Source organism: Scyliorhinus canicula, chromosome 4, assembly GCF_902713615.1.
Source record: "Scyliorhinus canicula chromosome 4, sScyCan1.1, whole genome shotgun sequence".
Classification (NCBI taxonomy): Eukaryota; Metazoa; Chordata; class Chondrichthyes; order Carcharhiniformes; family Scyliorhinidae; genus Scyliorhinus; species Scyliorhinus canicula.
Window position 1 is genome coordinate 131,293,339 of NC_052149.1, and position 23,694 is coordinate 131,317,032.

At 45.5% G+C, this 23,694-nt stretch overlaps 1 protein-coding gene across 1 annotated transcript in view; it reads right to left on the minus strand.

The window, feature by feature from the left end:
• The window catches only part of tnr (tenascin R (restrictin, janusin)), a 390,478-nt gene extending 380,209 nt beyond the window's left edge, over window positions 1-10,269 (minus strand). The window contains 1 exon segment of the mRNA XM_038795191.1: window positions 9,634-10,269. The gene's annotated coding sequence lies outside the window, so the exon portion shown is untranslated.
• Window positions 10,270-23,694: the final 13,425 nt, after the last annotated feature.

The following is a 23,694-nucleotide window of genomic DNA, read 5'->3' on the forward strand; positions in this document are numbered from 1 at the left end:
CTCTGAAATGGCCACAACATCAAAGTCCCAGGTACCAACCCATGCTGCCAGTTCCCCTACCTTATTTTGTATACTCCTGGCATTGAAGTAGACACACTTCAAACCACCTACCTGAACACTGGCACCCTCCTGCGAAGTCAAATCTGTGCTCCTGACCTCCATACTCTCAATCTCCCGTACCCCAAAACTACAATCCAGGTTCCCATGCCCCTGCTGAATTAGTTTAAACCCCCCCAAAGAGTACTAACAAATCTCCCCCCCAGGATATTGGTGCTCCTCAGGTTCAGATGTAGACCATCCTGTCTATAGAGGTCCCACCTTCCCCAGAAAGAGCCCCAGTTATCCAGAAATCTGAATCCCTCCCGCCTGCACCATTCCTGTAGCCACGTGTTTAATTGCTCTCTCTCCCTATTCCTCGTCTCACTATCACGTGGCACGGGCAACAACCCAGAGATAACAACTCTGTTTGTTCTCGCTCTGAGCTTCCATCCTAGCTCCCTAAAGGCCTGCCTGACATCCTTGTCCCCTTTCCTACCTATGTCGTTAGTGCCAATGTGGACTACGACTTGGGGCTGCTCCCCCTCCCCCTTAAGGACCCGGAAAACACGATCCGAGACATCACTTACCCTTGCACCTGGGAGGCAACATACCAAACGTGAGTCTCTCTCGCTCCCACAAAATCACCTATCTGTGCCCCTGACTATTGAGTCCCCAATTACTAATCACCTGCTCCTCTCCCCCCTTCGATGGGCCGAGTGGCCTATCTTGTGCGTTCTCTTGGGAGTGTCAGGCTGAATTCCTGCCGCAGGACTCAAGCCCAAACCTCACGAATCGGTGATGTGACTCCCGAGCCGCAGCTTGTTCTTGGGGAAGAGGAGGGAGGGTCTGTACAAGGTGGCAGCTTCAGGCAATGCATGTATGAGTCTGTCTCTCCTTGAATGATGACCCCTGTTTTCTTATTACAATCACTATTCTTGTAGTGGAAATTCATCGCTGTGAATGGTCCTAATAGCTGGTACAAGCTGTAATTACACGCTATTTCAATTACGTCAAGGTAGAGTAACAGATTCCAATACTCATCGAATTCTAATTTTAAAACCATTTAACAATGTGTGAAATTGCTCTGCTGTAGCCAAACAATGAAAGGTGTCGTTTAACATGATGTTGGAGCCAAAAATAAATTGAAAGCTAGGGCTGCACGGTGGTACAGTGGGTAGTTAGCACTGCTGCCTCCCAGCGCCAAGGATCCGGTTTCAATTCCAGCTTGGGGTGACTATGTGGAGTTTACACATTCTCCCCGTGTCTGTGTGGGTTTTCTCCGGCTGCTCCGGTTTCCTCCCACGGTCCAAAGATGTGCGGGTTCGGTGGGTTTGCCACGATCAATGCACGGGGATATGTGGGGAGGGGGTGGGGGGGGCTAAGTAGAGTGCTCTTTTGGAGGGTCGGTGCAGACACGATGGGCCGAATGGCCTCCTTCTGCACTGTAGGGATTCTATCTTCCCTTCTGAGCAACAGGGGCAGACTCCGTGCCAGAGGCCCGTACCCCATGGCTTACCCCTGGTAAGTCCCCCCCCCCCCCACAAGTATCAAAAACGGTATACTTGTTACTCAGGGGAATGACCGCAGGGGGTCCCTGCACTGACTGCTTCTTCCCAGTCCCTCTTACAGTTACCCATCTATCTCCAGTCTTTGGTGTAACTACTTCCCTCAAGCTCCTATCTATGACCCCCTCTGCCTCCCGAATGATCCGAAGTTCACACAACTGCAGCTCCAGTTCCCTAACTCGGTCTTGGAGGAGCTGGAGATGGCTGCACTTCCTGCAGGTAAAATCAGCAGGGACATATGTTGTTTGGTCCCGCCCTTTTCAGCGGAGTTCCAAATCTGACGCCTCGCCGGGCTTGGGTGAATCCTCGAGGGGTGGAGGCTGTCTGGAACCTGGGAGGGGATTCTCCAGTCACACTCAAAGACAAAAGAGGGAATTTATGCATGGACTCAGAGGAAATGGGTGAGATTCTTAATGAGTACTTTGCATCGGTATTCACCAAGGAGAGGGACAAGACGGATGTTGAGGCTAGGGATGGATGTTTAAATACTCTAGGTCAAGTTGTCATACGGAAGGGGGAAGTTTTGGGTATTCTAAAAGACATTAAGGTGGACAAGTCCCCAGGAACGGATGGGATCTATCCCAGGTTAATGAGGGAAGCAAGGGTCGAAATAGCTAGAACATAGAACACTACAGCGCAGTACAGGCCCTTCGGCCCTCGATGTTGCGCCGACCTGTGAAAGCTGGGGCTTTAACAGATATCTTTGCAGCATCCTTGAGCATGGGTGAGGTCCCGGAGGACTGGAGAATTGCTAATGTTGTCCCTTTGTTTAAGAAGGGTAGCAGGGATAATCCAGGGAATTATAGACCTGTGAGCTTGACGTCAGTGGTAGGCAAACTGTTGGAGAAGATACTGAGGGATAGGATCTATTCACATCTGGAAGAAAATAGACTTATCAGTGATAGGCAGCATGGTTTTGTGCAGGGAAGGTCATGTCTTACACACCTAATAGAATTCTTTGAGGAAGTGACAAAGTTAATTGACGAGGGATGGGCTGTAGATGTCATATACCTGGACTTTAGTAAGGCGTTTGATGAAGTTTCCCATGGCAGGTTGATGGAAAAAGTGAAGTCGTATGGGGTTCAGGGTGTACTAGCTAGATGGATAAAGAACTGGCTGGGCAACAGGAGACAGAGAGTAGTGGTGGAAGGGAGTGTGTCAAAATGGAGAAGGGTGACTAGTGGTGTTCCACAGGGATCCGTGCTCGGACCACTGCTGTTTGTGATCTACATAAATGACCTGGACGAAGGTATAGGTGGTCTGATTAGCAAGTTTGCAGATGATACTAAGATTGGTGGAGTTGCAAATAGCGAGGAGGACTGTCAGAGAATACAGCAAAATATAGATAGATTGGAGAGTTGGGCAGAGAAATGGTAGATGGAGTTCAATCCAGGCAAATGCGAGGTGATGCATATTACAAGATCAAATTCAAGAGCAGACTATATGGTCAATGGAAGAGTCCTGGGGAAAATTGATAGACAGAGAGATCTGGGAGTTCAGGTCCATTGTACCCTGAAGGTGGCAACGCAGGTTGATAGAGTGGTCAAGAAGGCATACAGCATGCTTGCCTTCATCGGACGGGGTATTGAGTACAAGAGTCGGCAGGTCATGTTACAGTTGTATAGGACTTTGGTTAGGCCACATTCGGAATACTGCGTGCAGTTCTGGTCACCACATTACCAGAAGGATGTGGATGCCTTGGAGAGGGTGCAGAGGAGGTTCACCAGGATGTTGCCTGGTATGGAGGGTGCTAGCTATGAAGAAAGGTTGAGTAGATTAGGATTGTTTTCGTTGGAAAGACGGAGGTTGAGTGTAGACCTGATTGAGGTCTACAAAATTATGAGAGGTATGGACAGGGTGGATAGCAACAAGGTTTTTCCAAGATTGGGGGTGTCATTTACAAGGGCTCATGATTTCAAGGTGAGAGGGGGAAAGTTTAAGGGAGATGTGCGTGGAAAGTTTTTTTACGCAGAGGGTGGTGGGTGCCTGGAACGCTTTACCAGAGGAGGTCGTAGAGGCCGGCACGATAGCATCAATTAAGATGCATCTAGACAGGTATATGAACAGGCAGGGAACAGAGAGAAGTAGACCTTGGAAAATAGGAGACAGGTTTAGATAAAGGATCTGGATCGGCGCAGGCTGGGAGGGCCGAAGGGCCTGTTCCTGTGCTGTAATTTTCATTGTTCTTTGTAACCACTCTTTGACAGCAGTTTTTTTGGCTACCCACGATACAGTCGAGGTGACCGAGGAGACTTCTCCCAGAATCCTCTTCTGCCATTTCTACTGGACGATGATATTCCTCCCGTTTGTCACTGGAGGGACTCTTTGGCTACCTACAGCACAGTCGAGGCGACGGAGTTGACTTCTCCCAAAATCCTTTTCTGCCACCTCTTCTGGATTATCTTGTTGTAGCTATAGCTCCTGCCCAGGTCACTGGCATCTGTGTCCTTTTTAAATGATCAGGAAAAGTCTGGGGCAGCCAGCACCAGTTTGTCCACGAATATCACTGTCAATCTCCCAAACTCTACTTGCCGCTCTGTGGACCACAGCGGTTTTGCCTGTTTCTGCATCATGTTCAAAATGCATTTATTTCAATCTCCAGCTGAGTCAGTCTCCATAGTTTTAGTCGAAGTGGATGTGGCTTTATTGCTTCCGAGTTACTTATGTCCACACAGTGGGTAACAGAATGCCCCCTGGTATTTCCCTACAACTCTGTCTATCTCTCATATAATGCAAATATTTAACCGAATTGCAGGGATCTTCTACAGTCAAACTGCAAGCAGTATTGCTGAGGGAAATATCTGCTTCATTTTTAATCAATAAGCACTTTTCAACCCCCTCCAGCTTTACATTCTCTCTTGTCCTTCACATGTGATTACCTTCAGCTGAGGGTTCAATTCTCTCAGGGTTGATTGACTTTACATGCACCATTCTTTGTGTGACAACTTTTACCTCCTCATCGGAGTTCTTGTAATAACAACCTTTATCCCCATTTAGTAATACGCACAGAAGCAATTTGTGCTTTCCAGATTTCAATTGTTTCACTTCACCTTTAGAATCAGACAATGACACGTCATTGGCACCACGTCATAGATTATTAGCAGGTACGGTGGCAGAATCACCATATGGTTTTCCATGCACCTTCCTCTTAATTTTTAAAAGAAATTGATTACTTCACCTTCTTTGCTATTTGCTTCATTTACCTCAAAGAGGAACTGTAGACATTTGAAAGGGTGTGGGTTAACCAGCCATATGCTTGGTACCACTTCACAGTCCTTACTGCCCTCGTCCTGACTAACTTATGCCATGATATCATGTAGATTGTCCCTCAAAGCAGGCATGCTCCAGGAAACCTTTTCACCTAAAGTGAATGGCAACGTGTATACTGCAAGAGTCTGCAACAGATTACTTTTAGAAAAGCCCAATTCACTTTCTTTTTCTGATCGGCTGCCTTCTTTACAAGCTTTGGAATATTTACTTCCCATTTGCTGAAGCTTAGTTAGTGACAGGTCTATTCGGTAACAACTGTTTACCATTACTTAATAATCAGAACCAAAATCAACTTCTGACTTTTCAGCTGTCATTACTATTATATTCAAACTCTTCTTTTTTATGGTTACCTTCATCTTAAAATTTTCAGAATCTGCTTCACTACCATTGTCACTTGATCTGTGATTCAAGTCTTTCAACATTTCTTTCTTCGAGTCACTTACTGCCCAATAGGTTTTCCTAATTCCCACATACCCTACATAAGAACATAAGAACTAGGAGCAGGAGTAGGCCATCTGGCCCCTCGAGCCTACTCCGCCATTCAACGAGATCATGGCTGATCTTTTGTGGACTCAGCTCCACTTTCCGGCCCGAACACCATAACCCTTAATCCTTTACCTTAAAAACATTTAATGAAGGAGACTCAACTGCTTCACTGGGCAAGGAATTCCATAGATTCACAACCCTTTGGGTGAAGAAGTTCCTCCTAAACTCAGTCCTAAATCTACTTCCCCTTATTTTGAGGCTATGCCCCCTAGTTCTGCTTTCACCCGCCAGTGGAAACAACCTACCCGCATCTATCCTATCTATTCCCTTCATAATTTTAATGTTTCTATAAGATCCCCCCTCATCCTTCTAAATTCCAACGAGTACAGTCCCAGTCTACTCAACCTCTCCTCATAATCCAACCCCTTCAGCTCTGGGATTAACCCAGTGAATCTCCTCTGCACACCCTCCAGCGCCAGTACGTCCTTTCTCAGGTAAGGAGACCAAAACTGAACACAATACTCCAGGTGTGGCCTCACTAACGCCTTATACAATTGCAACATAACCTCCCTAGTCTTAAACTCCATCCCTCTAGCAATGAAGGACAACATTCCATTTGCCTTCTTAATCAACTGTTGCATCTGTAAACCAACTTTTTGCGACTCATCCAGGTCTCTCTGCACAGCAGCATGTTTTAATATTTTATCATTTAAATAATAATCCCTTTTGCTGTTATTCCTACCAAAATGGATAATCTCAAATTTGTCAACATTGTATTCCATCTGCCAGACCCTAGCCCATTCACTTAACCTATCCAAATCCCTCTGCAGACTTCCTGTATCCTCTGCACTTTTTGCTTTACCACTCATCTTAGTGTCGTCTGCAAACTTGGACACATTGCCCTTGGTCCCCAACTCCAAATTATCTATGTAGGGGCTGGTTTAGCTCACTGGGTTAAATCACTGGCTTTTAAAGCAGACCAAGCAGGCCAGCAGCACGGTTCAATTCCCGTACCAGCCTCCCCGGACAGGCGCCGGAATGTGGCGACTAGGGGCTTTTCACAGTAACTTAATTGAAGCCTACTCGTGACAATAAACGATTTTCATTTCATAAATTGTGAACATTGTGGGCCCAACACGGATCCCTGAGGGACACCACTAGCTACTGATTGCCAACCAGAGAAACACCCATTAATCCCCACTCTTTGCTTTCTATTAATTAACCAATCCTCTATCCATGCTACTACTTTACCCTTAATGCCATGCATCTTTATCTTATGCAGTTTACCATTGATATCTCATGGTGCTATCTGCAGTGCGTCCCTCAAACTCTCTGTAATTATGGGTGAAACTACAACCTTCATTCCTGGTCAATCATTCTCCAAAAATAAACCTACTCCTTACAGCGGGAATTCCTTAACCACTCCGACAGCTGCCGAATCTGAGATAAAATCCCACTCCAATTGTACTTTATACAATGGAGCTAGGATATAATTTTCACCTATCCCCATCACCAATGCCTCAGCTTTTATTTGAGCTCTCTGGAGGGGAAACCCAAATACTTCTCCAGTGCAGAAGGAGGCCATTCGGCCCATCGAGTCTGCAACGGCTCTTGGAAAGAGCACCCTCCCCAAGGTCAACACCTCCACCCTATCCCCATAACCCAATAACCCCACCCAACACTAAGGGCAATTTTGGACACTAAGGGCAATTTTGGACACTAAGGGCAATTTATCATGGCCAATCCACCTAACCTGCACATCTTTGGACTGTGGGAGGAAACCGGAGCACCCGGAGGAAACCCACGCACACACGGGGAGGACGTGCAGACTCCGCACAGACAGTGACCCAAGCCGGAATCGAACCTAGGACCCTGGAGCTGTGAAGCAATTATGCTCACCACAATGCTACCGTGCTGTTAGTGGGGTTGTTAATTTTTGAACGGGTTATTTATGTACTGTACCTGTGTGTGTTTGTTGGTTAGCGTGGACTTATTTTACATCAATGTAAAATTTTTCAAGCATTACGATCCCAGACAAGACCCCAACAGTGGCTAAGATTCTGGAGAGAACCCCCCAATATTCATTTTAATTTTGTAAGACTGTGGGGAAACGATACCTCATTTCAAGAGTGAATTCACAAAGAAACAGGGAAATGTTATATTGCAGCAAACTTTATTACTAACACAGTATTAAAATCTTTAACATCACACCCAAAAATAGCTTACAATTAACTCCTTAAACAATACTATTCAATACAATGAATGCAATACCCTTTCTTGCTATATTTATTCCCACTGAGACAACAAGAATATAGACCATCTCGGCTCACCATCCACCCTAAATACCATTGGCACAAAATAATACTTACTAAAGAGATCTCTTGACACTGCTTTACACAACAGATCTGACTCCGGTCCGAACCACTGCAGAAACTCTGACTGGATGTCTTCAAAAGCTGACCCCTCCCACCCAAGCTTTGCCCTCATCTCGACCCTTCCATCAGGCAGAAGATACAGAAGTCTGAAGACCCGCACATCCAGCTTCTTCCCCACAGCTACAAGACTCCTCAACGACTCCCCCTCGGACTGATCTGTTCCCTGTAAGGACACTATTCACGGCGCCCTATGCTGCTCTTGCTCATGTATTTGCTTTGTATTTGTATTTGCTTTGTTTGGCCCCTTGTTCCGCACTGTAACCAATCACTGTTTGTCAATGTACCATTTGTCAATGTTCTCTGTTGATTATTCTGTGTCTACTATGTACGTACTGTGTACGTTCCCTCGGCCGCAGAAAAATACTTTTCACTGTACTTCGGTACATGTGACAATAAATATCAATCAATCAATTTCAACTGGCTTGTCTCAGCTCTCTGCTCTGTTTTAAATACAGCTAATCTCTTTTAACTAACCTGCAGCGAGAAGAAACTGACTTACTTTGTCTCAGTTTCAGCCAGAATCAGAAATGGAATTGAAAATAATTGCTCAAAAAGCCCTGCTGCATTACCTTCACTGAGAAATTACATCATCTCACCAAGCTGAAAACAAATGAACTCCCCAACGCTTACCAAAATAAAATTGCATTAGCCCAATCTTTTGCGATGGTTATTGGACTTAGGCTCCCTAAAAGCTTTGTTGATTTTCAACCCAAGATTATTTTAAAAACATGACTGCAGCAGTCAAACACATTAACCCAGGCATTTAATCCTTCACTAAATATGTATTATACAATATATCTGAAATTCCTACATTAATCACGGGTAGCATCTACCTCCTTGGTAAAGACGGATGCAAAGTCTTTAATACCTCAGCTGTGCCTCTTGCTTCCACATGTAAATCCCCTGTTGGTCCCTAATCAGCCTTACTCTTACTTTTACCACCTTTTCACTATTTGCCTGTGGAAGACTTTGAGAATCCCCTTTGCTGCCAATATCTTCTCATACTCTCCTTTCGCTTCTGTCTATTGCTTTCAATTCTCTTCTGAACCTTCTATATCCTCATACATTTGTCTTTTTCATCGTGATCTCTGTCTCTTTCACAAATATGATGTTGGACTGGGGTGAGCGCAGTCTTACAACACCAGGTTAGAGTCCAACAGGTTTATTTTGAATCACTAGCTTTCGGAACACTGCTCCTGATTCACCTGAGGAAGGAGCAGTGCTCCGATAGGTGTTGTAAGTCTTCTTACCCTTCCACAAATACAAAGAGCTATATTTGTTTGCCTGTCACAGGAATAAACCTCAAATGTATCTAACCGTCTCTCCTTTAAAGTGAGCCCATTATTTAATTTCAGCTTTGCCTGTCAATGTTCTCCTCCCCATCTCATTCTTGCTGACCCACATCTAACAATGCCTCTGACTAGCTCAGAAACATGCTGATGGAGAAAATGATCCGAAACATACTTCCAAAACTCTTCCCCTCGCTATTCTGTGCACAATTACCATCTAGAATTCGATCACTGAATTCCCCAGTGGTAAACTACTCTATAGTTTCTGTACCTCTCTATAACTTGCCTGTTCGTGGCCAATGGAAGAGTAACTTTATTTCTTAACTCAACCCAAACTCATTCTGTCCACCCTCTTCCCCTTTAACACTTCTCCCCACTTCCATATTTGCTTTTGCTCACATCTCCAATTTCTCGCAGTTTCAATGGAAAATCATCAAACTGAAGCATTGACTCATGCTGCCTGACCTGCTGAGTACTCCCTGCATTTTCCCGTTATTTATTTCAGATTGTCGGAATTTGCAGGTGTAGTAAACACGACTGTAATCTTACCTGGCCGTATCCTGGAGCCACAACCATCGATTACACCTTCAATGAGTTGCTGGTGGCTGCAGCCCACTGCAACATCTCATCAACAGTCAGTTTGAACTAAGCAGGGGCATGATGTGAGGCACCGTTTTGCTGACACTGTCCTTCAGTCTCGTGTAGTTGATTGGGTTATGGATGGCAAGGTATTGACCAGCTTGCAATAAAACTCAACAATCTCTAGGACTGATGTGTTAAATTAGTCGGAGATTATTAACCCACTGACGGCAAAATATTGCAGTCTGATCTGTAACTGCACAGGAGGAGGCATGGATTCTGGAAGTTAATGGGAAGCATGTGTGGAATTGCAGGAGCTGAACGACACAGCCAAATCCAAGCAGCTGCTCACAATGAATCCTTGCTGCACAATGCCAGGCTGCAGAAAGGCTGAGCTGGTGAAGCTGAGGTGAGCAGGGAAGAGTGGAGTCCAGTTGCTGCAGGGCTGTCTGACTGACAATGTCTCACTCAACCAACAGGTTAGCTCCACTCCAAGCTCAATCTGAATCTTTGGGCATCTTTAGGAAGTTTATATGCGTTTGATGAGTGATTCATGCAAGTGTGCGTGCATGTATGTATCTGTGTATACATTCATGTGCGTGCATGTGTTTGGGGGCATGTGTGTGTGTTTGGAGAGTCTATGTGTATCTGTGTGTGTGTACGGGTGTGTGTGCATGTGCTTTGGGTGTACCTGTGTGTGACTTTGTGCGCATTTGAGGAGCGTTTCCACATTTGGGGGGAATGTGAGTGTAGCTGTTTGGGAATGCTTTGTGTGCATATGGTTGAGACCACATACTCAAGTCAGTGTCTGTGTATATCAATGAATATGGATTGTAAATGTACACATAAATGTGGCATGTGGCGCAGCGGATAGCACTGGGACTGCGGCGCTGAGGACCCGGGTTCGAATCTCTGCCCTGGGTCACTGTCCGTGTGGAGTTTGCACATTCTCCCATGTTACATTCCATAACCCAAAGATGTACAGGTTAGGTGGATTAGCCACCCTAAATTGCCCCTTAATTGGAAAAATAAATAAATGGGGACTCTAAATGTATTTTTGAAAAGTAAATGCACACGTGTGTGTGTGTGTGTGTGTGTGTGTGTGTGCGCGTACGCTTGTGTGAATGTACATTTCATAGGTGTTTGATTGTGTATGTGCCAAAAGCTAAGTATGTGTTCAGGGAGTGTGTGTGTCAGGAGTATGTGAGTGTATGTATGTGTGTTTGGGGAGTATGTGAGTGTGTGTGTGTGTGTTTGGGAAGTATGTGAATGTGTTGTGTGTTTGAGGAGTGTGTGAGTGTGTATAAAATGTGTCTGTGTGTTTGAGGAAAATGTGTGTGTGTGTGTGTGTTTGAACACAGAACATACAGTGCAGAAGGAGGCCATTTGGCCCATCAAGTCTGCACCAACCACTTAAGCCCTCACTTCCACCCTATCCCCATAACCCAATAACCCCTCCCAACCTTTTTCGTCACTAAAGGCAATTTATCATGGCCAATCCACCTAACCTGCACGTCTTTGGACTGTGGGAGGAAAGCGGAGCACCCGGAGGAAACCCAAGCCCACACAGGGAGAACGTGCAGACTCCACACAGACAGTGACCCAGCAGGGAATCGAACCTGGGACCCTGTCGCTATGAAACCACAGTGCTAACCACTGTGCTACCGTGCTGCCCAAACACACACATACTCCCTAAACATGCACACACTCCTCAAACACACACACAGAAACACACATCTCTCAAACACACACAGGAGTGTCTGTGTGTGTGTGTCTGAGGTGTGTGTGTGTGTGTGAGGTGTGTGTGTTTGTTTGAGGTGTTTCATTGAATGTCATAGAATTTCATAGAATTTACAGTGCAGAAGGAGGCCATTCGGCCCATCGAGTCTGTCTGGCCCTTGGAAAGAGCACTCCACCCAAGCCTACACCTCCACCCCATCCCCGTAACCCAGTAACCCCACCCCACCTTTTGGGCAATTTATCATGGCCAATCCATGTAACCTGCATGTCTTTGGACTGTGGCAGGAAACCGGATAGCATACTTTCCAAACACACTCATATTTCCCAAACACACATACACGCTCATACTTCCCAAACACACACACTCATACTTCACAAACACACTCATACTTCCCAAACACACATACACACTCATACTTCCCAAACACACATACACACTCATACTTCCCAAACACACATACACATTCATACTTCCCAAACACACTCATACTTCCAAAACACACATACACACACATACTTCCCAAACACACATACACACTCATACTTGCCAAACACACATACACACTCATACTTCCCAAACACACTCATATTTCCCAAACACACATACACGCTCATACTTCCCAAACACACACACACACTCATACTTCCCAAACACACATACACATTCATACTTCCCAAACACACTCATACTTCCAAAACACACATACACACACATACTTCCCAAACAAACATACACACACATACTTCCCAAACACACATACACACTCATACTTGCCAAACACACATACACACTCATACTTCCCAAACACACTCATATTTCCCAAACACACATACACGCTCATACTTCCCAAACACACACACACACTCATACTTCCCAAACACACACACACACTCATACTTCCCAAACACACTCATACTTCCCAAACACACATACACACTCATACTTCCCAAACACACATACACACTCATACTTCCCAAACACACTCATACTTCCCAAACACACATACACACTCATACTTCCCAAACACACATACACACTCATACTTCCCAAACACACATACACATTCATACTTCCCAAACACACATACACTTCCCAAACACACATACACACACATACTTCCCAAACACACATACACACTCATACTTCCCAAACACACATACACACTCATACTTGCCAAACACACATACACACTCATACTTCCCAAACACACATACACACTCATACTTCCCAAACACACATACACACTCATACTTCCCAAACACACAAACACACTCATACTTCCCAAACACACATACACACTCATACTTCCCAAACACACATACACACACATACTTCCCAAACACACATACTTCCCAAACACACATACACACACATTCTTCCCAAACACACTCATACTTCCCAAACACACTCGTACGTCCCAAACACACAAACACACTCATACTTCCCAAACACACTATACACACTCATACTTCCCAAACACACATACACACACATACTTCCCAAACACACATACACACACATTCTTCCCAAACACACTCATACTTCCCAAACACACTCATACTTCCCAAACACACATACACACTCATAGTTCCCAAACACACATACACACACATACTTCCCAAACACACAGGCACACACATACTTCCCAAACACACAGGCACACTCATACTTCCCAAACACACATACACACTCATACTTCCCAAACACACTCATACATGTGTGTTTGGAACGTATGAGTGTGTATGTGTGTTTGGGAAGTATGAGTGTGTATGTGTGTTTGGGAAGTATGAGTGTGCCTGTGTGTTTGGGAAGTATGTGTGTGTATGTGTGTTTTGGAAATATGAGTGTGTATGTGTGTTTGGGAAGTATGAGTGTGCCTGTGTGTTTGGGAAGTATGAGTGTGTTTGGGAAGTATGAGTGTGTATGTGTGTTTGGGAAGTATGTGCGTGTATGTGTGTTTGGGAAGTATGTGCGTGTATGTGTGTTTGGAACGTATGTGCGTGTATGTGTGTTTGGGAAGTATGTGTGTGTATGTGTGTTTGGGAAGTATGAGTGTGTATGTGTGTTTGGGAAGTACGAGTGTGTATGTGTGTTTGGGAAGTATGAGTGTGTATGTGTGTTTGGGAAGTATGAGTGTGTATGTGTGTTTGGGAAGTATGAGTGTGTTTGGGAAGTATGAGTGTGTATGTGTGTTTGGGAAGTATGAGTGTGTATGTGTGTTTGGGAAGTATGAGTGTGTATGTGTGTTTGGGAAATATGTGCGTGTATGTGTGTTTGGGAAGTATGTGTGTGTGTGTGTGTGTGTGTGTGTGTGTGTGTGTTTGGGAAGTATGAGTGTGTATGTGTGTTTGGGAAGCATGAGTGTGTATGTGTGTTTGGGAAGTATGAGTGTGTATGTGTGTTTGGGAAGTATGTGTGTGTCTGTGTTTGAGGAGTGTGAGAGTGGTAATCCTATTGTCTGTGAGCACTGAATGAATGTTTCTGCAAGAAGACCATCACCAACTGAACACCAGTATTTTGATAAATCAGCATGCTGGGAAGAAAAACTACTGCAGAGAACTCATCATCGAATGCAAGGACGTTTGTGCTTTTATCTAAATTATTATTTTACCCCTTTCCACCCCTTTATTTGTCTGTCATGTGTGTAGGTAGAGGGGGTGGGGGTGGGGGTTTCCTGGGCAGTGGCCCAGACTCTGTTTGACACTGAGTTTAGCCCAGAAACAGACAAGGTTACATCTTTGTCAGTTGCCCAGAAATACATTGAAGCTTCACTCAGGAAAGGGTAGAGGACAGTTAAAAGGGGTAGCAGGATAGTTTGCTTGTTATCCAGCTGAAATCTCTGCATCTTTTTTTCTGTTATAAATAACCCGTGATGTTTTTTCAACTTACAAACTCTGGTGCCTGTAAATTACTGAGCAGCCAAGGGCCAAAGATTTGGGGAATTTTGATACAAATGATTGGTTAATCCACTTGTGTTGGGACCCCGGGGTCTGTGGGGCTGGAATTGACCACGCAGTAGCCCAGGGTGTCATAACAGATAGCAGTCTGTCCCACTTAGTAGGTGTCTTCCCTTTTCTGAATGAAGCTTCAAAGTGTTTCTGGGGAACTGAGAAATATGTAACCTTGTGTGTTTCTGGGTTATTTCAGCATCAAAGAGCCTGGGCCATTGGCCAGGAATCCCTCCACACCCCCTCTCCCACACATCCCCCCCCCCCCCCCCCCAAACACACACAGCCAAATCCCTCGGCCCCTGCCAGCCTTCCCAGTGGTTCGTAGGTCCAAACTAACAGCTGCTGCTCCCAGGGCTGTAATGCCAGTGCAGTTCTGCCATTCGCAGTCTTTATTTGATCCATATGATGGGCAGGCTCCAGAAAAACGGTCCCTTGGCGATCCCTGATATCTATCAGTGCTGACAGCTGACAACATTTCAATTAATTTGTCTAAATTTAGCTCAGCATAATTAATTCTACTCTGAGGCAATTCCATTTATTTCACAGGCCACAGAATTTCAGAAACCACTGAAACTCTGACTGAAACTCTCAATATCAGCTCCTGTACATAGAAACGCAGAACAGGAGGAGGCCATTTGGTCCTTCAAACCAGTTCCGCCGTTCAGAATGATCATAGTTGACCCTCGATCTCAATGCCATGTTCCTGCTTATCCACGTAGCCCTTTTTGCCATTAAAACCGGGAATCAAACCCGGGTCCCTGGCGCTGTGAAGCAACAGTATGTGTGTTCAAACTTACAAACCTGGTGATTAATTATTGGACAGCCAAGGGTCAAAGATTTTGAATATTTTTATGCAGATTATTGGTTAATTTACTTGTGTGAGACTCCAGGGCATCTGGGGCTGGAGTTGTCCATGCACTAACCAGGGTGTCATACAAACAGTACTACACTACCTCAGCACTGACTATATGACAGTGCAGCACTCCCTCAGTACTGACCCTCTGACAGTGCAGCATTCCCTCAGTACAGACCCTCTGACAGTGCAGCACTACCTCAGCACTGACTATATGACAGTGCAGCACTCCCTCAGTACTGACCCTCTGACAGTGCAGCACTCCCTCAGTACTGACCCTCCGACAGTGCAGCACTCCCTCAGTACTGACCCTCTGACAGTGCAGCACTCCCTCAGTACTGACCCTCTGACAGTGCGGCACACCCTCAGTACTGACCCTCTGACAGTGCAGCACTCCCTCAGTACTGACCCTCTGACAGTGCAGCACTCCCTCAGTACTGACCCTCTGATAGTGCAGCACTCCCTCAGTACTGACCCTCTGACAGTGCAGCACTCCCTCAGTACTGACCCTCTGACAGTGCAGCACTCCCTCAGTACTGACCCTCTGACAGTGCAGCACTCCCTCAGTATTGACTCTCCAACAGCAGAGTACTCTTTTAGAACTGACCCTCCGACACTCCCTAAACATGCATGCACTGATACACAGAAAGACTCCAAAATGCATATCCAATAAACAACACACACGTAATAATTGTGGAAATTTTTATCTCTTATATTCTGTTACAGTAATGTTATTAAAAACCATGGTAAAATACCTACTACTACAGCTGTAATTAAAGCAGAAACATTAGGGTCCTTCAAGCCGCTATTGGACAGGTACATGGATTATGGTAGAATAATGGAGTGTAGATTAATTTGTTCTTAAGGGCAGCACGGTAGCATTGTGGATAGCACAATTGCTTCACAGCTCCAGGGTCCCAGGTTCTATTCCGGCTTGGGTCACTGTCTGTGCGGAGTCTGCACATCCTCCCCGTATGTGCGTGGGTTTCCTCCGGGTGCTCCAGTTTCATCCCACAGTCCAAAGATGTGCAGGTTAGGTGGATTGGCCATGTTAAATTACCCCTTAGTGTCCAAAATTGCCATTAGTGTTGGGTGGGGTTACTGGGTTATGGGAATAGGGTGGATGTGTTGACCTCGGGTAGGGTGCTCTTTCCAAGAGCCGGTGCAGACTCGATGGGCTGAGTGGCCTCCTTCTGCACTGTAAATTCTATGATTAATCTAGGACAAAGGTTCGGCACAACATCGTGGGCCGAAGCGCCTGTTCTGTGCTGCATTTTTCTATGTTCTAAGGAGTCATAAAGAGTGGGGTAATGACGTATGTAGAATATGGTTCTGCTAAGGGAGTATGAACAGCTAGGAGCTAAATTAAAAAGCAGAACGAAAAAGGTTACTACCTGAGCCACGAGTTAATTGGCATAGGGTCAATCAGATTAAGAAGGTAAATATGTGGCTTAAAGATTGGTGTGGGAGGAATGGGTCATGGGACATTGATGCCAGTACATAGAAGGAGGGACCTGTTCCAATGAGACTGTCTTCACCTGAATCATGCTGGGACCGTACTCCTGGCGGATTGCATATCCAGGGCTGTAGATAGGGCTTTATACTAAACAGTGGAGGGAGGGTTCAGTTGTATGGACAATTAGAAATCCAAAGTAAAGGGGAAGGTTAATGACAGGGACTTTAAACTAGTTATAGGAGCCGAGGGCTCAGGAGAGGTTGGTAAAGTTTCCAGACCACGTTACAGAACAGAGAGTATTGAAAGTGGCAGGAATGTAACTTCAGGCAAAGCAAAAAAGGTGAAAATATGAGAGGGAGGTGGTCAATGCAGGACTGAGGGTGTTGTGCATAAATACACGCAGCATATTGGATTGGATTGGATTTATTAATTTTCACATGTACCGAGGTACAGTGAAACTCAAACCGTTCATTCCGCACATGAAAAGAAAATATATAATAGGGCAAACATAAAATACACAATGTAAATACATCGACACAGGCTTCAGGTGAAGATGTGTGAAGCGATCCGATCAGTCCATAAGTTCGTAAGAGGGTCATTTAGGAGTCTGGTAATAGTGGGAAGAAGCTGATTTTGAATGTGTTAGTGCGTGTTCTCAGATTTTAGTATCTCCTGCCCGATGGATGAGTGAGTAAGCCGGGTGGGAGGGGTTTTTGATTATGCTGCCCACTTTCCCAAGGCAATGTAGAGAGTCAATGGATGGGAGGCGGGTTCATGTGACAGATTGGGGGGCCTTCAGTATGGTGTCAATCTCATGATTAAGCCATGGTTTCCGGTTGGGGAACATACGTAATATTTTCTTTGGCACCCAGTCTTATACACATTTCCTGGTGAAGTCTGTGACGGTGGTGGCATACTCGTTTAGGTTGATTGCTGAGTTCTTAAATATGATGTGGAGATGCCGGCGTTGGACTGGGGTGAGCACAGTAAGAAGTCTTACAACACCAGGTTAAAGTCCAACCTGTTGGATCAAACCTGTTGGACTTTAACCTGGTGTTGTAAGACTTCTTACTGTTCTTAAATATGATCCAGTTCACTGACTCCAAGAAGTCAGATAGGAGCTCTTCTGTTGCCTCGGACCAGCATTGCCCGACCTTCTTCACCAGTTTCTCCCGCTTCAGTTTCTGCTTGTATACCAGGAGAAGGAGCACCATCTTATGGTCTGAATTTCCAAAGTACAGGCGAGGGATGGATCAAAACAAGGTAAAGGAATTTATGGAATGTCTAAGAGAAGGTTTATTGGATCAGCTTGTGATAGGCCCTGCTTGGGAACGGGCAATTCTGGATTTGGTGCTGTGTAATGAGGCAGACTTGATTAGGGAAGTTAAGGTGAAGAAACCCTTAGGGAGCAGTGACCATAATATGATAGAATTTACCCTGCAGTTTGAGAGGGAGAAGGTGCAAGCAGATGTAACGGCATTACAATTAAATAAGAAACTAGAAAGATATGAGGGAGGAGCTGGCCAGAGTTGATTGGAAAAGGAACATCGCAGGGAAGACAGTGGAACAGCAATGGCAGGAGTTTTTGGGGGTTATTCGGAAGGCACAACAGAAATTCAGCCCAAGGTTGAGGAAACATGCGAAGGGGAGGACGAGGCATCTATGGTTGACGAGGGAAGTCATGGACGACATACAAGCAAAGAAAAGGCATAAGAAAAGGAAAACGCATACAAATGGCGAGGATTAGTGGGAATCCAGAGGATTGGAAGGTGTTTAAAAGCGAGCAGAGGACAACTTGAAAAGCAATAAGGGAGGAGAAGATGAAATATGAGTGTAAGCTAGCTAGTAATATCAAAGAAGATAGGAAGGGAAAATCATGATTGACAAATCTGTTGGAATTCTTTGAAGAGGTCACCAGTACAGTGGTATATTTGCCTTTCAGAAGGCGTTTGACAAAGTTCTGCATAAGATGAAATGGGAGGTGGACCTGGGGATGGAGATAGGGTGGGGAGTCTGGAGCGAAGCACTGCATAGGGTCAATTCCACCGCCACGTGCGCCTGGCTCAGCCTGACGCAACAAGAACCCGTATGAGTAGGTTCTTCCCGGAGGTGGAGGACAGATGTGACCGGTGCCAAGTAGGCCCAGCCAACCACGCACACGTGTTCTGGTCCTGCTCCAGACTTGTCTTCTTCGAGGCAATGTCCAAAGTGGTGAGGGTGAGGGTGGAGCCATGCCTGAAAGTGGCAGTCTTCAGGGTTTCAGACCAGCCAGATCTATTCCTGGGGAGGAGGGCGGACGCCCTTGCCTTTGCCTCCCTGATCGCCCACCATAGAATCCTGTTCGGCTGGAGGTCAGCAGCATCAACTAAAGCTGCAGACTGGCTGTCTGACCTCTCGGAATCTCTCCAAATGGAGAAAATTAAATTCGCCCTCCCAGGGTCAGACGATGGGTTCCACAGAACGTGGGAGCTGTTCACCCAATTGCTCCGGGACTTATTTGTGGCCAACAAACAAGCAGAAGAATAGCCAGGTAGCCAGGAACCAGGGGAAAGCCACCAAAGCATGAGAGGGTGAGTTACACTGGGAAAGGGGCGGGGGGGGAGGGGGGGGGGGGGGGGGGATGAAAGGCGAACCACAGGAGTGGGGGGAGGAGGGAAGAGACAGGGAATAATAAAGGAGAACCAGGGAGGTAGGTGGGGGGGGGGGGGGGGGGGGGGGGGAAGGAAGGAAATCATTAACCAATTTGACATCCACAGGAACAGAGAAAAAGGAGAATACAGGCGGAAGACGGGAGGGCCGGCTGAAGCAGCAGTGTGCATGAGAAGACAACGGCGTCAAAATCCGTCCGGGGGAAGCGAGGGGCAACACCGGCACCAGACGCATTCGAGGATTGCCCTCCGAAATTGTCTCGCCGGCACAAACAGATGCATACTTATAAATTTATATATCATATCATATCCTGTGTACATAATGGCAAATATACTCTGTTCAAAAATCCAATACAAAACATTTATAAAAAAAGATGAGATTTCGGAGTACTTGGAAATGCATGGTAAAATAGGACTGAGTCAGCACGGCTTCGTTAAGCGAACGTCATGTCTCACAAATTTGTTCGTGTTCTTTGAGGAGGTAACAAGGGAGGTTGGACAAAGGAGAACCAGTGGACATGATTTATTTAGATTTCCAGAAGGCCTTTGACATGGTGCCGCAGAAATAAGTTAAGAGCCCATGGTGTTAGGGATAAGGTACTGGCATGGATAAAGGATTGGCTGACTGGCGGAAGGCAGAGAGTGGGGATAAAGGGGTCTTTTTCAGAATGGCAGCCGGTGACCAATGGTGTGCCTCGGGGGTCGGTGTTGGGACCACAACTTTTCACAATATACATTAATGACCTGGAAGAAGAAACTGAAGGGACTGTTGCTACGTTGGCAGATGATACAAAGATATGCGAAGGGGACAGGTAGCATGGAGAGAGCTGCAGAAGGACATGGACAGGTTGGGAGAGTGGGCAATGAAGTGGCAGATGGAATACAATGTGGAAAAGTGTGAGATTATACTCTTTGGAAGGAGGAATTGTTATGGGCCAGGGTTTAGAGAACCCCAAAGTGTATGATGGAGTTTCACCTGACCCACAACTTCTAATAGATTGTGGTATGGGGAGCACACGGCCCACTCTACAGGTGTGGTGTAGCAGAAATGGAAAAGTATTTTTTAAAGCAAAACAATGTTTATTCTATGAACTCAAGTTAACATTTTTAAAACATAGTGAACATCTTAGCAACCATAAATTCAAATACAACCCCCAAGAATACAACACTAAGTAATCCATAAGCTGTCCATTTAACAACCATAAAACTTTTTTAAAAAACCTTTAAACAGAAGCACATCAGGTTAAAGTCACTACTGAGAGCAGTTATTAGTTTTAAATCACCAAAGGATCGATTTACAGTCTTTTGATTACAGAGAGAGAGATACTAATACCCCTTCTGGCTGTGACTGCAGCTATCCAGCTATGGAAACAAAACTAAAACACACCCTGCAGCAAACAGCCTAAAATGAAAGTAAAAAAGCTGACAGACAGCCCAGCTCCACCCACTCTGACATCACTGATTAACACCCATTTCTTAAATGTGCATTTCTTAAACACCCATTTCTTAAAGGTACTCTCATATGACAGAACGGAGGTATGGACTATTTCTAAATGGGGAAATGCTTAGGAAATCAGAAGCACGAAGGGACTTGGGAGTCCTTGTTCATGATTCTCTTAAGGTGAACGTGCAGGTTCAGTCGGCAGTTAGGAAGGCAAATCTAATGTCAGCATTCATGTCGAGAGAGGGCTAGAATACAAGACCAGGGATGTGCTCCTGTGGCTGTATAAGGCTCTGGCCAGACCCCGTTTGGAGCATTGTGAGCAGTTTGTGGCCCCGTATCTAAGGAAGGGTGTGCTGGCCTTGGAAAGGGTCCAGAGGAGGTTCACAAGAATGATCCCTGGAATGAAGAGATTGTCATATGAGTAGCGGTTGAGGACTCTGGGTCTGTACTTCTTGAAGTTTAGAAGGATGAGGGGGGATCTTATTGAAACTTGCAGGATACTGCGAGGCCTGGATAGAGTGGACGTGGAGAGAATGTTTCCTCTGGTCGCAGAAACTAGAATCCGAGCGCACAGCCTCAGACTGAAGGGACGATCCTTTAAAACAGAGATGAGGAGGAATTTCTTCAGCTGGAGGGTCAATCATAGAATTTACAGTGCAGAAGGAGGCCGTTCGGCCCATTGAGTCTGCACAAGACCTTGGAAAGAGCACCCTACCTAAGTCCACACCTCCGCCCTGTCCCAGTAATCCCACCTAATCTTTACTTTGGACATTAAGGGCAATTTAAATGGTCAGTCCACCTAACCTGCACATCTTTGGACTGTGGGAGGAAACTGGAGCACCCGGAGGAAACCCACGCAGTCATGGGAATAACGTGCAGACTCCACACAGACAGTGACCGAAGCAGGAATCGAACCTGGGACACTGGCGCTGTAAAGAAACAGAGCGAACTACTGCCACCGTGCCACCCAAATGTTTAAAAGTGTTTTTGAGTCGAGAGAAAAGATAGCAGTTCGGAATTAGTATTTCATTGTCATTGTTAAGCATTGTTTAATGGGTAATTGCAAGCTATTTTCTTTATGATAAAGTTATTTGTAAGACTGTCTAAAATAAAGTTTCTTTTGTATACCATGCCCCTATTTGTGCATAGGATCACTCCTAAAGTGCTGATTTAGAAATTAAATAAAATATTGGGGTTTCTGTCCGGTATCTTAGCAACCTTTCGGGCCTGGTCCAGGATTGTAATATTATCCCATCATTTTGTCAGCCTAGATTATGAATTGAATCCCATGTTTGGGACTTGGACTCTTGTATGTCCAAAAGGCAGTTTGGACCTTTGTTCTTCTGCTCACACATGCTATCCTACCTTCAGGAAAAAGACAATATTGTCGAGGAGAATACTGAGATACAGGCTACTAGACTAGACGGGCTTGTGGTTCAAAAGGAGGAGGTTTTAGCAATTCTGGAAAGTGTGAAAATAGATAAGTCCCCTGGGCCGGATGGAATTTTTACATAGATTTACATAGAATTTACAGTGCAGAAGGAGGCCATTCGGCCCATCGAGTCTGCACCAGCTCCTGGAAAGAGCACCCTACCCAAGGTTAACACCTCCACCCTATCCCCATAACCCAGTAACCCCACCCAACACTAAGGGCAATTTTGGACACTAAGGGCAATTTATCATGGCCAATCCACCTAACCTGCACATCTTTGGACTGTGGGAGGAAACCGGAGCACCCGGAGGAAACCCACGCACACACGGGGAGGATATGCAGACTCTGCACAGACAGTGACCCAAGCCAGAATCAAACCTGGGACCCTGGAGCTTTGAAGCGATTGTGCTATCCACAATGCTACCGTGCTGCCCCCAATTTATCCTAGGATTCTCTGGGAAGCGAGGAGATTGCTGAGCCTTTGGCTTTGATCTTTATGTCATCTTTGTCTGTAGGAATAGTGCCAGAAGACTGGAGGATAGCAAACATTGTCCCCTTGTTCAAGAAGGGGAGTAGAGATAACCCTGGTAACTATAGACCAGTGAGCCTCACTTCTATTGTGGAAAAAGTCTTGGAAAGGTTTATAAGAGATAGGATTTATAATCATCTGGAAAGGAATCATTTGATTAACGATAGTCAACACGGTTTTGTGAAGGGTAGGTCGTGCCTCACAAACATTATTGAGTTCTTTGAGAAGGTGACCAAACAGGTGGACAAGGGTAAAGCAGTTGATGTGGTGTATATAGATTTCAGTAAAGCGTTTGATAAGGTTCCCCACGGTAGGCTATTGCAGAAAATATGGAGGCATGGTGATTTAGCAGTTTGGATCAGAAAATGGCGAGCTGGAAGAAGACAAAGGGTGGTGGTTGATGGGAAATGTTCAGCCTGGAATTCAGTTACTAGTGGTGTACCACAAGGATCTGTTTTGGGGCCGCTGCTGTTTGTCATTTTTATAAATGACCTGGAGGAGGATGTAGAAGGATGGGTGAGTAAATTTGCAGATGACACTAAAGTCGGTGGAGTTGTCGACAGTGTGGAAGGATGTTGCAAGTTACAGAGGGACATAGATAAGCTGCAGAGCTGGGCTGGGAGGTAGCAAATGGAGTTTAATGCAGGAAAGGGCCCACAATTGTTCACAATTTACATTGATGATTTGGAGTTGGGGACCAAGGGCAATGTGTCCAAGTTTGCAGATGACACTAAGATGAGTGGTAAAGCGAAAAGTGCAGAGGATACTGGAAGTCTGCAGAGGGATTTGGATAGGTTAAGTGAATGGGCTCGGGTCTGGCAGATGGAATACAATGTTGACAAATGTGAGGTTATCCATTTTGGTAGGAATAACAGCAAACGGGATTATTATTTAAACGATAAAATATTAAAGCATGCCGCTGTTCAGAGAGACTTGGGTGTGCTAGTGCATGAGTCACAGAAGGTTGGTTTACAAGT